The 12,396-nt window shown below is 45.6% G+C and overlaps 1 protein-coding gene across 1 annotated transcript in view; it reads right to left on the bottom strand.

Moving 5' to 3' along the window:
* The window catches only part of Ephb6 (EPH receptor B6), a 16,403-nt gene extending 8,316 nt beyond the window's left edge, over nucleotides 1-8,087 (bottom strand). Inside the window, exons 1-2 of the mRNA XM_005363837.2 lie at nucleotides 7,087-8,087; nucleotides 64-135 (exon numbers count right to left, since the gene is read on the bottom strand). The gene's annotated coding sequence lies outside the window, so the exon portion shown is untranslated. The remainder of the gene's footprint in view (nucleotides 1-63; nucleotides 136-7,086) is intronic.
* Between the last annotated feature and the right edge of the window lie 4,309 nt (nucleotides 8,088-12,396).

Here is a 12,396-nt window from a genome sequence, read left to right on the forward strand (position 1 = left end):
GTGACTATCTCAAAGCCCTCATTTGTAGAGAGGAAGGACAGCAGAGTGTTAAGCCAGCCTTACCCTTTTCGTCTGGACGGAGTTATTCCAGTTTGTTCTCTTCATTTACTCTGCACCTTTTCTCCAGCAGCCAACCTGTATGGTAGTTAAAAGTCTCTTCTCATTAAGAGCACTTTTCCCCCTATGGACACGTGGGTTCTCACTAGGCCCCAGCAGTTCTGCTCTGACTACTCTAGATTGTTTTACAGAGACAGGGAAGCAAAGGGGACAAAGAAAGAGGGCTGTGGGGTATGAAGGGAGGGGAGGTGGAGGAACAGATGTAAAAAGAACACAGGCATAAGGGCCCTGAAAGATAAATGAGGCTGGGTTAAAAAAGGACAGAGCTATGTAGGTCTGACACTCAACTCGGAACAAAGGTTCTCTTACCCGAGGGGCATGTTTTCCCTTGCAGCTTACAAAAAAGTGAGCACATAGCGTAAACATATGGAAGGATGCTTCTTCTTTGCTCATAACTGAAGCAAGGCATGTTGAAACAGCAGTGACAAGCCATTCGTTACAAAGGGATGTTGGTGCCTTTACCATGCATGCATGTTACCATCCTGTTCCCCAGTGTGATGGTTTTAAGAGGTGGGGCCTTTGGGAGGTAGTTATGCAAGGAAGATTTACACCAATGGATTAGTGTCCTCAGAAGAGAAACTGTAGCCCTCTCTCCATGTTGTGAAGTCACAATGAATAGAGGAGAGTCTGCAATGAAGAAGGTGGTCCTCACCACAACCCAGCCATGCTGGTACCCTCATCTCTGAATAGCCTCTGAATGGTGAGGAACACACTTCTGTTGCTTATGAGCTGTCATTTCTCAACTGGCGGTCGTCTGTTGTTGTAGGCTGAAATGCATAAAATATCACTTTAACCTATGAGATTGACAATACACAGTCTGACAAGCTATGGTAAGGGTCTCTTCTCTAAATTGTTCTGAAGAATGCATATTGTATACAGCATGTGGAGCATAGCTAGCAATATCTGCCTAGTATTTGATTTCTGGAAGTCCTGCAGGTATCATGAATTTGCATGTACTTGTTTGAACAAGGGTGGATATTCATGAGCCTGGGGGTGGGGCGATGCTGGGGATTGAACCCAACTCCAAGTTTTGTCCTCAGCCACTGTGAACTGTTGGTAAAGGGAAAGCAATGTAAAGTGACTGAACACCTGTAGGAAGAGGGTTGGGAAATTATGGTACATCCTAAGCGCAAATATGAGCTGTGTATGTAATAACATGAAAACGATTTTCAAGTAAAAGCTATATGTGCAGAATGGTAGAGTAGGCTCCCACTTGTTAACTTGAGAATAGGTTCTGGGCTCCATATTTAGCTTAGTGGTAGAGCTTTTGCTTAACATATGTGAGGTCCTTGGTTCAATCCCATCATTAGAAATAAAAAGCAAATAAATACCTATGCATGTGGAAAAATATTAGGGAGTGATACAGGGAAGTGATTAGGGAAAAAAGGAAATGAAAGGGACTGGGGAAATATTTTCATTGTCGTCTAATTTTTATAGTAAAATAATGTTGTATAATTTTTATAGTAAAATAATCTTTCATAAGTATTTATTATGTTTTGAACTTAATGATGAATTGAGATTTATTTTAAAGACTGTAAGTAGTAACTGTTTAGTAAAATGAATCAAGACAGTGTTTATGCCCTCTGAGAGATTTCTATGGTTCACCTAATACCCAGCCCTCACAGGAAACTCCTGTAGCCATTGGTAGGTACAGTTCTAGACCCAATAGCCGGCCAAGGCATGGCTGTTCTATGGTGAAGACCAGCTCCACCACTGGTGCTACTTTTGACTTTCTCTGTAACTTGGTCTCAAATGTTCATGTGGCCTATAAACAAGAATAGCAGGATTCATTCATTTCTGCTGAGGAAAAAAAATAAAAGGCATGTTGCTCACAATACTGAGAGAACATAGAACGAAGCAAGCAAGCAAGCAAAACAAACAGCAAAACCCAAAGCCAACTGGAAGGGCAACCTCACCCTGGGTGCACATGTCCTGGTCATCCAGTGATAGAAAAAAGTCGTATTTACCAATGCAGCCAAAGTTGAACTGAAGCTGTACTTGACTGTGATGTACAGAAACGCTATAATTTAATTCCTGCTCATCTGAGTTACTTTTCTGGCAAAGATGTTATGTGTGTGATAAGATAAAGCCTTTAGCGTCATTTCATGAAGCCATCCTAGAGGGAGACTTTCTGTACACACCTGGGGGGTGATGAGTAGCAATCAAGTAGCCAGTGAATTCTTCCCCTTATCACCACTTATGCCCTATGTGAAATAGACAATCCATGGCCTATATAAAGAGGCAGGTACTGAACAGTTCCACGTACGAAACCAGTTTGTAAGAAGCATAGATTCTCTGAAGGCACTGTTCTGCATGATGCCAGGATCTCTCCCAGATTAAGTGAATGCTCTAGAGAAGAATTTCAGAGCTTATGTAGCTGTCTAAATCTTTGTGATGCTGGCTCCAGCATCAATATCTGTTTCGCGAACACTGCGAAGTAAAACATGTTGGAGATGTAATCTGACAACGTGGCTTGTCAGAACGGCCGAGGTTCTATCCAGAGCCACGGTTTTTGAGTACTTTGATATCGAGATCAGAAGATGCCAGAGGCAGGCTTTTAAACAGAGAAGGCTACTTTACACTATGCCTAGGAGATATTCCTTAAAATAGTTTCTTTCAGACAGAGCGTGAGTGGGTACAAAGAAGAAACAGTAAAGAATGAGCCTTCTTACCCGCACAATCACGGAGAAAGAATAATTAATATTTTGTTAACATTGTTGATAGAATATTTTGTTTGAAAGAGAAAAGTGAGACAGAAAAAAATAACAGAGAGTATCAGTTGTGCAATACGGAACATTCTAAAAGATGAAGAATGATAAAATAATTGCTTGGATAAGGTGTGATAGGGTAGAGCCTTAGCATGCATCTTGATGACAACACAGAGCTGGTCTACCTCTAGATGATTCAGAAAATAGCAAAAGCAATGATGAAATATGTTAAAGCCACAGAACTCTTGTCATCAGGAATCCAAAAGAATAAAATATAGACACGGAATGTAGATTGTTATCTGAGCACTTGCATTGTTTTCCTTTTACTAAGAGCATTGTCTTCCTTTACTAAGAGCAAAGACATTCATATTTTAAAAAATGCTTGACAATCTTACAGTATTCAGCAGTATATTTTGATGCTGGCAGTGAATCTTCAGATTCAGACCCAGAATATTGAAGACTAAAAACAAGTGCATTCAGGGGAAAAATGGTTGCTGAGTCAGAGTAAAAAGTTAGATCAATTCGTGCTAAACCAACCAACCAAGTCTCCTATCTATACATAAAAAGATTCACAGTGTTTCTCCATTGCCAGAATAAAAATAAAGAAAGAAGAAACCTTGAGATATGGAGTAATTGCTGTCAACTATGTCATACCACTGCAGATCTTCTGAAGCAAGTTCTAAAGGTAGAAAAACAAGAGACAAGACAGGAGTGTTCCTCATGTCTGGAATACTAAGGAGGCAGGGCTTAGCACCTGACTTTCAAAGGTTGCTCTGCAGCTTGTAGCCACAACACCCCCCTTATTTGGTACAGGAGGAATAGCTTGAGCACAGACAAGCATCCTGTAGCTGAAGGGGAAGAGATCAGGCTCAAGTCTCTTTGAGCCCCTCCCTCCTAGACTATCTGTGATTTCTATTTCTGCTGCAGCTCAAGAAAGGAACCGGTCAGGGTTTGGAAATCCTCAGACTTCAGCAAGGGCAATAAACTGATTCCAATCAGGAAAACATTTGTATTTTAGAAGCACATGAGGCCTTAAAAATATAAAATACCCAAAGCAGCAGAAATGTGGATGTAAATGATAATTCAGAAAAAGGCCAACAGGACAGCTTCATGTGACAAAAATCACATTGAATATGACTTTGCATTTTTCTTTTCCTCAGCCCCTTTCTGGGGTCTATCACTTCCTCCTTTTTGATGTGATGGAGACACCAGATCATAAGCCTGATACACTTGCTTTATTTTATAAGAAAATAAAGCAGGGTCTTAGGCATCGAGGCTGGATCTTCTCTTAGAAAATGGCAAAATCTAGAGATGTGTAGCATTTTTGCGAATAGATATCGATTGCAAATTCTGTTTTCTCCAAGAATAAAAGGTTGGAGAGTAAATTAAATCAGCAAATCTGTAAGAGCTTTAAAAATTAACTATGCTTACATGAAATACTAAATGTGATAGCTTGGTGAACAAATCCGGCTTATTTGATAGTTTATGCACCACACTCTAAATTAAAATTAAAATAACATAAGAGAAGTCAGCTTAAAGCAAGGTATGGCAGAGATATATGGATCATTAAAAGTGGTTACTATAGGAGGGCACTAGGGATGGAGAACCCAAAGTAGGAATAGCTAACTGTTACACATGCCTGAATTGTTTTGTTCATATTATAATAAGCACATCTTACTTTTACAGTTCCAGCCTAAGCAAAGCTGGGATACATGAAAGGATGCTTTTGAAACTAAACACATAGAGCATGTGTTGGTATGTGTAATTAATGTTCCCTTTTATACCTGCCAGATTTCAGAAAACAGGAATTTTCAGCTATGAGACACGAGGGACAAAGCTGGGAATGAACAGGAGAGAGAATGTCAGCAACAAAGGCAAAGTAACTTTTATTCCTGGGAGTTCTTTAAGCTTCTCTCCCAAGAAGTTAAAGTTGCCATGCTTCTCTGTCCCATCCTGGGCTAAGGACTGTGTCTACAAAGGCAAAGAGGGAACAATCGGGGAGGGAACAATCGGGGTAAGAGAGACATAGGGAACTGGGTACTCGCAACATGTCAGGAGGGGCTCCCTGGCACCAGAGGGAGGCTTGAGAGATATTCATGAGGTGTGGTCAGCTGCTGTCCAGCAGGGATAGGGAGCATTCCCAAAGCAAAGGGCCAGTGGCTTTAGGTCTCTTGTGGTTGCTGAGCTGGTTTTCACACCTGTTAGCTGCAGGGTCAGCGTGGGAGGGGTCAGCACCATAGGCTGGTCCTCTGTCCTGTTCTGCAGCTGTTAAACGCCCCGGAAATTCCAGTATAATCCTTGCTCAGCTTACTGCTGCAGTCTCTACCCTTTAATCTGCACCCTGGAGATCCTCTGGTGAGTGCTCTCCGTGCTCTGGCCTGGTGCCTTGAAAAGGATCCCAGGAGGCTTCAAGGCAGCCTCCATGACAGACAGGGAGGGGATGGCTGTCCTCTGACTCTTGATCTTTTGATGGCCAGCTCGAAGAAGCCAATTTGTGGACCATCTAGCTGAGGACAGTTCTATGTCCCCGGAGATCTCCAGTCTCCAAGAATGTCCCCCAGAAGCACCTCGTTCAAGCACTTGTGCTTCCCACTCCCAGCCTTTGCAGACAGGAGAGGCATTTAAGATGCAAGTAATGTCTAGGTCTAGCCAGACAGCCATTGAGAATGAAGCATGCTGGCTGTTCACTGGCTGGGGTGATGGTGGCACTGGAAAAGCTTATAATGGAGTGTTTGGGGACAAACACGGATGAGCAAGAGCGATGAGTTCTGAAAGGTAATGAGAGAAAGCCCCGAGGTCCAAGAGTAGTACCTGGATCAGTGGATGGCTGGTAGAGGTACCTGGATCAGTGGATGGCTGGTAGAGGGTATAAGGGAACATACATGAGATGGGGGTGGTCAGCAGCAAAGAGCTGGGGAATGAGTGGCAGGGGTCATAGGAGTTGCTGTCCTTGCTGTGAGCCCTGATCCATCCTCACTGCTCTCCAGGAAGAAGATTCTGCACAAGTGCCTGGGTGAGCGAGCATGGGGTAGAGAAAGGGGAGCCAAAGCTTCCAGCACCCTCAGATGTTACCATAGTCCTCCCACCTGCAGTGAGGCATGACAGAGTGACAGGAAACCTTATGGCCAGGTTCAGGAGGCGGTGAAGCGCTGGAGAAATGCTGTCCCAGAAGAAATCCCTGCCTTTCCCATGCTCAGTCATCCAAGTATGTTATTCCCAGCAAGCTGGCAACTCCATGGTCTTTACCAATCATATGCTTGTACGATGAGTGGACCAATAGACTCAAAAGGAATCTTCTATATGTCATTAGGTATGTACAGTGGGACATTCATGGCAATCTTCCTTCAGGACAAAAGGCCCATAACTTTCAAATGTCCATAGCTGCTATGAGCAAGTGTCCCTCAGTGTCCTATTACTGAGTCAGCTTCCAAGGACAGTCCACAGTGCTACCAGTCACTCCCACTGGCCTTTCAGTTGAGAAGCATCATCTCCCCTTCTAGAACCACCTAAGTCAAATTCCCCTGACGGGTGGAGGGCCTGGGTTAACTGATTGGGAACAGGCCGGGCAGCTCTTCTACATGGGCACTGCCAGGGACATTACAACATCAGCTATGCTGGTCCCCTGCCAGTTCCCCCAGGGATGGGAGGAGAGAGGGTGCCAGACGGCCAAGATCAGTGGGCAGGGGCAGAGGCAGGCTGGGCCAAGCACCCAGATGCATAGAGGGGGTGGAGCTGGGCAGGAAAAGGAGCAGGCAGGAGACTTTGTTTGCAACTGGAGATGGGGTGCTTATGGTTGGGGCTCAAAATCCAAGCCTCTATCTCCAGGTTTAAGGGGTGGGGGATATTGGTGGAGATGTAGATTGGCCCCCTGGCACCTCCCAGCAGCGAAGAGATTGGAGAGATGCCATAGGAGTCAGAGGCATGGGCAAACCTTTTCTGAACACTCGGAGCCTGACCTTTGCGAGGTTACCACACACACACCCCACCCCAAGCCAGAGGCAGAGGAGGGTCGCCGGAAATGTGATGAAAGAATTCTAACACCCAGGATACCCAGAAGAGCGGGCATCGATGAAGGCTAGGGAAGGGACAGTTCCTCGGGAACCTACTCTTGCCTTGGAGAGGTATACTCAGTACTCCCCCAGAAGACTCCCCCCCCCCTCGCTTTGCATAGGCCCGGGCTAGAGCAATCCTTTACTTTGCAAACCTTCATCCCTTAGTCTCCAGACACTGTATCCTTCGACCTCCCAAATCCCTGGCTCACCTTCCCGCCGGCCTCCAGCTTTGCAGGTCTGCGCCCCTGAGGCCCCCGTGTTGGACCTGCAGCTAGCCGCTCTCTCCCAGCGTCGTGCGTGTCCTCTTGGGTCTGAGGAGCTCGCTTCCTTGCAGCCGGCGTCTGCTTGTCGCTTGGAGTCTCTGGGATTCTGGAGAGGACTCAGGCTGCAGGCAGGGGCTGCTCCCAAGACGGGGCCCCGAGAAATCGTGCCGGAGCCGGTGTCACGATCCGAGTCGCCGAGCTCTGGTCTCGGGTTCGGACGCCCGCTGCTTTGGAGCGCTGGCTGGGCAAACGCAGCCGGCCCGCCCCCTCTCTTCCCTCCCAGCCTGGCCCGCCCCTCTCCGGCCCCTTCGGCCGCCCTCTCTCTCCTCTTCCGGGAGCGGAGCCCGCCCTCTGGGCCTAGGACCCGAGTGCACAGCACCCTGTACCCGCTCCCCTGTGTGGCGAGCGGTGGAGACGCCAAGCGCACCCTGGGCCCGCCTGTGTGCTGGGGAGGGTCGGCTTCCTTCTACAGGTCCTGGCCAGGGGAGGAGACGTGGGCCGGAAGATGGCACGCGTTAGGGTCTGAGAGGAGGCAATCAGTGGGTGCTGCTGCGAGGCGTGTTTAAAATCCTGGTGCTTGCACTGGAGCATCGGCGGAGCAAAGCGCTACTGGCTGGCGGCTGATGGCCAGGGCCGGGCAGAAGCCCAAGCGCAGCGCCCCTGGCTCCTCCTTCCCTCTTCTTTAACTCTAGGAACTCAACCAGTGGGGCTCCTACTCAGGGGTGAACCGAGGTGGGCGTGAGCGGAGAAAAGAGAAAAAGGAGGAGGTAGACGAAGAAACGAATCTCGGGTCACGGGAGGGCAGGAAATCCAGAGAGAGTGCAGGCGTCTGGGGAGGAAATCGTCCCCGTGCTGGCTTCAAACTTGTATCTCTTTCTGAGCCTGCAGCTGGGTCAGTGTTAGGGCCTCTGACTCCAACCTCCCTCCCTCGCTCCATCTTCCTCAAAGACAGGGAAGCCTGGGGCGGAGTCCGGGAAGTCTGATGTCTTTGCCATGGCTCGGACAAGTCCCTGCACCTCTGGGTGCCACCTCCCTGGCGCGCGCTCCGCAGAGAACCTTCCCACAGCGATGAGAGGCGGTGGAAGGTGTATTCAGTCGGTGCCTGGAAGCAGAGGCGGAACAGAGCGGGCGCACTTCTAGGGAGAAACCTTTCTGCCCACCCCTAACCAATTCTAAACTGGAGGACTGGATTGGGGGGTCTATTGTTTAGGTCCCACCGAGCTGGGCTGCAGCCTTCCCACGAAGTGTTGCTACCACCTGCTGGTTCTTTTAGGGAGCACAGGCACCTGGTAAATTCCTCGGGCCCATTTTCTTCTCCCTCTCATCACCCTGTCTCATCTCATCCCCCTCTTTCATTTATTCAAAAGCATGCTTATGAAAGCGCTAGCTGCATATGGGCTGATCGCAACTGGTACTTAAAGAGCGTTTAGAAACTAATGAAAATTGTGAAATAGACTATGAGCCAACATGCACAAGAAACCAAACAATGAAACTCGTTGAGGCACCGAGAGAGAAACAGGCTTTAATGAATTGACTGAATGAGTGATAGAAAGATAAAGATAAATAACGAGTCCCCACTTGGGCAGGAGGTTGTTCGCTCATTATATCGAGGGTCAATTAATAAGCCTGATTAAATTTAATGACCTGCGTTTGGACCTCATTAAAACTCCAATTCCACTGGTGTGTCTGTAATGCTTGATTCTTCCATTCGTTTTGAAGCTCTCTGATAAAGGGCTGAAAGAAAGACCTAAATCCCCATCATATGCATTAATAGATAATTCTATCATGTATCTATCATCATATCATCCAGACATCTATGTATTTTCTTTTATCCATCTAGCCTGCTGCTTATGTTCTCACTAAACATATACCCTATACCTCAAGCCCCTCCTAGATGTACTAACAATATGCCCGGAAACTTGAAAAAGTAATAAAGTACATGATTAAAGCATGTTTAAATATATTCACAAACCTAAAATGTAGCTATTTCTTTATGAAGCCTAGCAATTCCAGTATAAATGTGTATCACACCACACATTGCTATTAAAATAAAATATTTGTTTTCTTTTTATTTATGACATATTACAGATGCCATTTTTTTATTCAGACTTGGGTGATTAGTTACTTTTTCTTCTTAAGAAAATCTGAGGGCATCTAGTTTTCAAACAAGGCACCACCAGGATGCATAGAAGATTAAATTTATTATTACAATTGGCCTTATCTCCCAATCTACATATTTTCAAACCAAGCTTTTCTATATTTTATTGTGTATGAGTGTTTTGCCTCGATGTATGTATGCACACTGTGAGTATCCTTGGTCCCAGAAGCCAGAAGAGGGCATCAGATTGCCTGGAACTGGAGTTACAAAAGATTCTGAGCCATCATGTGGATGCCAGGAATCAAACCTGGGTCCTCGGTAAGAGCAGCAAGTACTTTTAACCACTGCGCCATCTCTCCAGTCCCGAAGCAGGTGTCAATAGTGGGTAGGAAGTGCAGGCTGCATCTGCTGAATGATGCTGTTGTCTGCAGGCACGGAAAAGCAGAGCGAGTCTCATTTAAAGTTATTATAAATCTTTGCTGTAATTTGCTCAATACCTGGCACAAATTAGGTGTTTAGACGTGTTTTAAAAAGAAGAGCAATACTTAAACTTTTTAAGCTGAAAGGCGGAACTTAATAAAGCATATGCCTCATAGAATTCATTATCTTCGGCACACACAAGCTCTGATGTAAATGTGGAGCCTAAAAGGTCTCCTGAGTAGAAAACGCCAAGCAAGATGGCATGACTTCTTGGCTGCCTCTGCCACTTTTGCGCTGATGTTTTCCTTCCTTCTTATGCTTTTCTTTCTCCAATATCTATCACTCCCCGAAGATGTGCAATTTTCTACTTCCTTATTTCCCCTTAGAACAGCTGATGCAAGTTGATGTTATTATAAACAAGCAGCTTTACAAGTAATTTCAGTGATAAGAAATCTAGCAAAAAGCAATAAAAGAACTTCCTAAGCTTCCAGATCTTTTATTTCAAGACAGAAGTTATAGCTCCCAGTGCCTGGCTCTTCAGGGAATGATGTTGAGAGCCCATGGCCCCAAGCTACACTCTTGGAAGTTTGTTCCTTCTAAACATTTTGCTAATAAACATGCCAAACGCCCATTTATACAAAGAAAAACTGTTGAGTTTCACAGCATTCTACTACGGTATTGGTTTGTTTAAAAGGCAAATTTACACTAAAACTGATTTGTAAACCAAAGCTCTCCACCACAGTCTTAAACTTTGATATTGTTTTTCACTAAACAATAGTAACAAGGTTGATGTGTTTGTGCAAAAAGACAAGGGGAAGCCGGCAGTGGTGGCGCATGCCTTTAATCCCAGCACTGGGGAGGCAGAGGCAGGCGGATCTCTGTGAGTTCGAGACCAGCCTGGTCTACAAGAGCTAGTTCCAGGACAGGCTCCAAAGCCACAGAGAAACCCTGTCTCGAAAAACCAAAAAAAAAAAAAAAAACAAGGGGAATGGTTATTCTTTAATAACTCAGAGGTTGACTTTAGCTAATGCAAATCAACAGTGTAATCAAGTTAGATAGGAATGTCAAGAACTTCTCAGGTCACTAGAACACGTTTAGGGTATAGGTCTCGTCATGTTAGCCAGAGCTCTGTTCCCAATGCCCTTTAATTCTGAGCAAGGAAAAAGTTAACAGAATTGCAAAGATACACACAGTTGTGTCATCACTGCTCCGGCTTGCCAGGGCCCCACTCACTAACTGCTCACACGTCCTTGTCCTGGGTTATATTACCTGGCCATTCTTACTGTAAGAAACAGAAAAACCCATGCTGCACCAAGTAAAACGAAAGGTCTGTTAGGGAGAGAGGAAGAGATAAAGAATATTTGTCAAGTAACCAACAACTCTCTCACAAAGAAACACATGTACGTGTTTCCCCACAATTGGCAAACATAGGGGCCTTCACGGGGCATCCTTATTGACAATTTCCCCTCAAATAAGCATATGTGTGTGTGTGTGTGTGTGTGTGTGTGTGTGTGTGTGTGTGTATACAGTGTGTGTGTATTATATATCAATATATCATTCAGAGTGGTCCCCTGAAAGTTAGTAAGTAGGGTGAATGGAAGGGCTGGGAGCTCCCTTTTACTAAAATAAGTATATAAGACACCATGTTAGAAAAGAAGCAGAAAATCCTAGGCAATTCCTCATGGACACAATTAGAGTTGAAAGCACCATATCAGTTAGCAATATTTTGGGCATGCTCCAAATGCAGATCGGGACTGATGAAGGCTTCACATCACGTTCTGTTCATTGTCTTCAGGTCCATGTCTGCAGGACACTAGCTCCCATGCAGCAGGTGGTCAGAAGTCCTGCTCCTCCAGGCAGATGCAATCTCTTCCTGCAGCTTTGGCAAGTGCCCTCTGAGCATGTCCACAATGCATAGTAGGAAGGAGAGCCTGTATTCCTGTGGAATCTACATTCAGGATCTAGATATGGTGGAAATACTTCTTCAGCCTTCTGAGTTCTCCTTCACTCTAAATGGTAAAATATCTCTTGGCATTCACATAGGGGTCTGGGAATCTACTGTATCACTACATTAAGCACCAATAGCTAAGTGGAGTTATTCACTACCAGGAATGAGCAAACAACAGAACTGTCAATTATTAAAGAATCTGTAAGATAAAATGAACAATGAGCAGAGATAAAAAGAGTTGAAAGACAAGGTCATCCATGGATGGCCCTGGAAAGGGGAAACAGATGAGATCTCCTGGGGTTGTAGAGGGGAGGAGATGGGGGGATGAGAACATGAGGGAACTGGATGGTCAGGTTGGGGGAGGGACAGAGTGGGAGCGCAATGAAAGAGACAGCTTGATAGAGGGAGCCATTACCGGATTAGGGAGAAAACTGGAACTAAAGAAATTTCAGGAATCCACAAGGATAGCCCCTAAGTCTCCTAGCAATAGTGGAGAGGGTCCCTGAACTAACCTTCTTCTGTAATAAGACTGGTGACTACTTTATTGTCATCATAGAGCCTTCATCCAGCACCTGATGGAAACAGATGCAGAGATCCACAGTCAAGCACCAGGCACAGCTCCAGTAGTCCAGTCTCAGAGAAGGAGGAGGAATTATATGACCTGGGGTTGGGGGGAGCATTAAGATCATGACTGGGAACCCACAGAGACAGCTGACCCAAAGTCTTGGGAGCTCAAGGACTCTAGATTGACAGCTGGGGAACACGCATGGAACCGAGCTAGGCCCTCTGC

Source organism: Microtus ochrogaster, linkage group LG12 (genome assembly GCF_000317375.1).
Source record: "Microtus ochrogaster isolate Prairie Vole_2 linkage group LG12, MicOch1.0, whole genome shotgun sequence".
In the NCBI taxonomy this organism is placed as follows: domain Eukaryota; kingdom Metazoa; phylum Chordata; class Mammalia; order Rodentia; family Cricetidae; genus Microtus; species Microtus ochrogaster.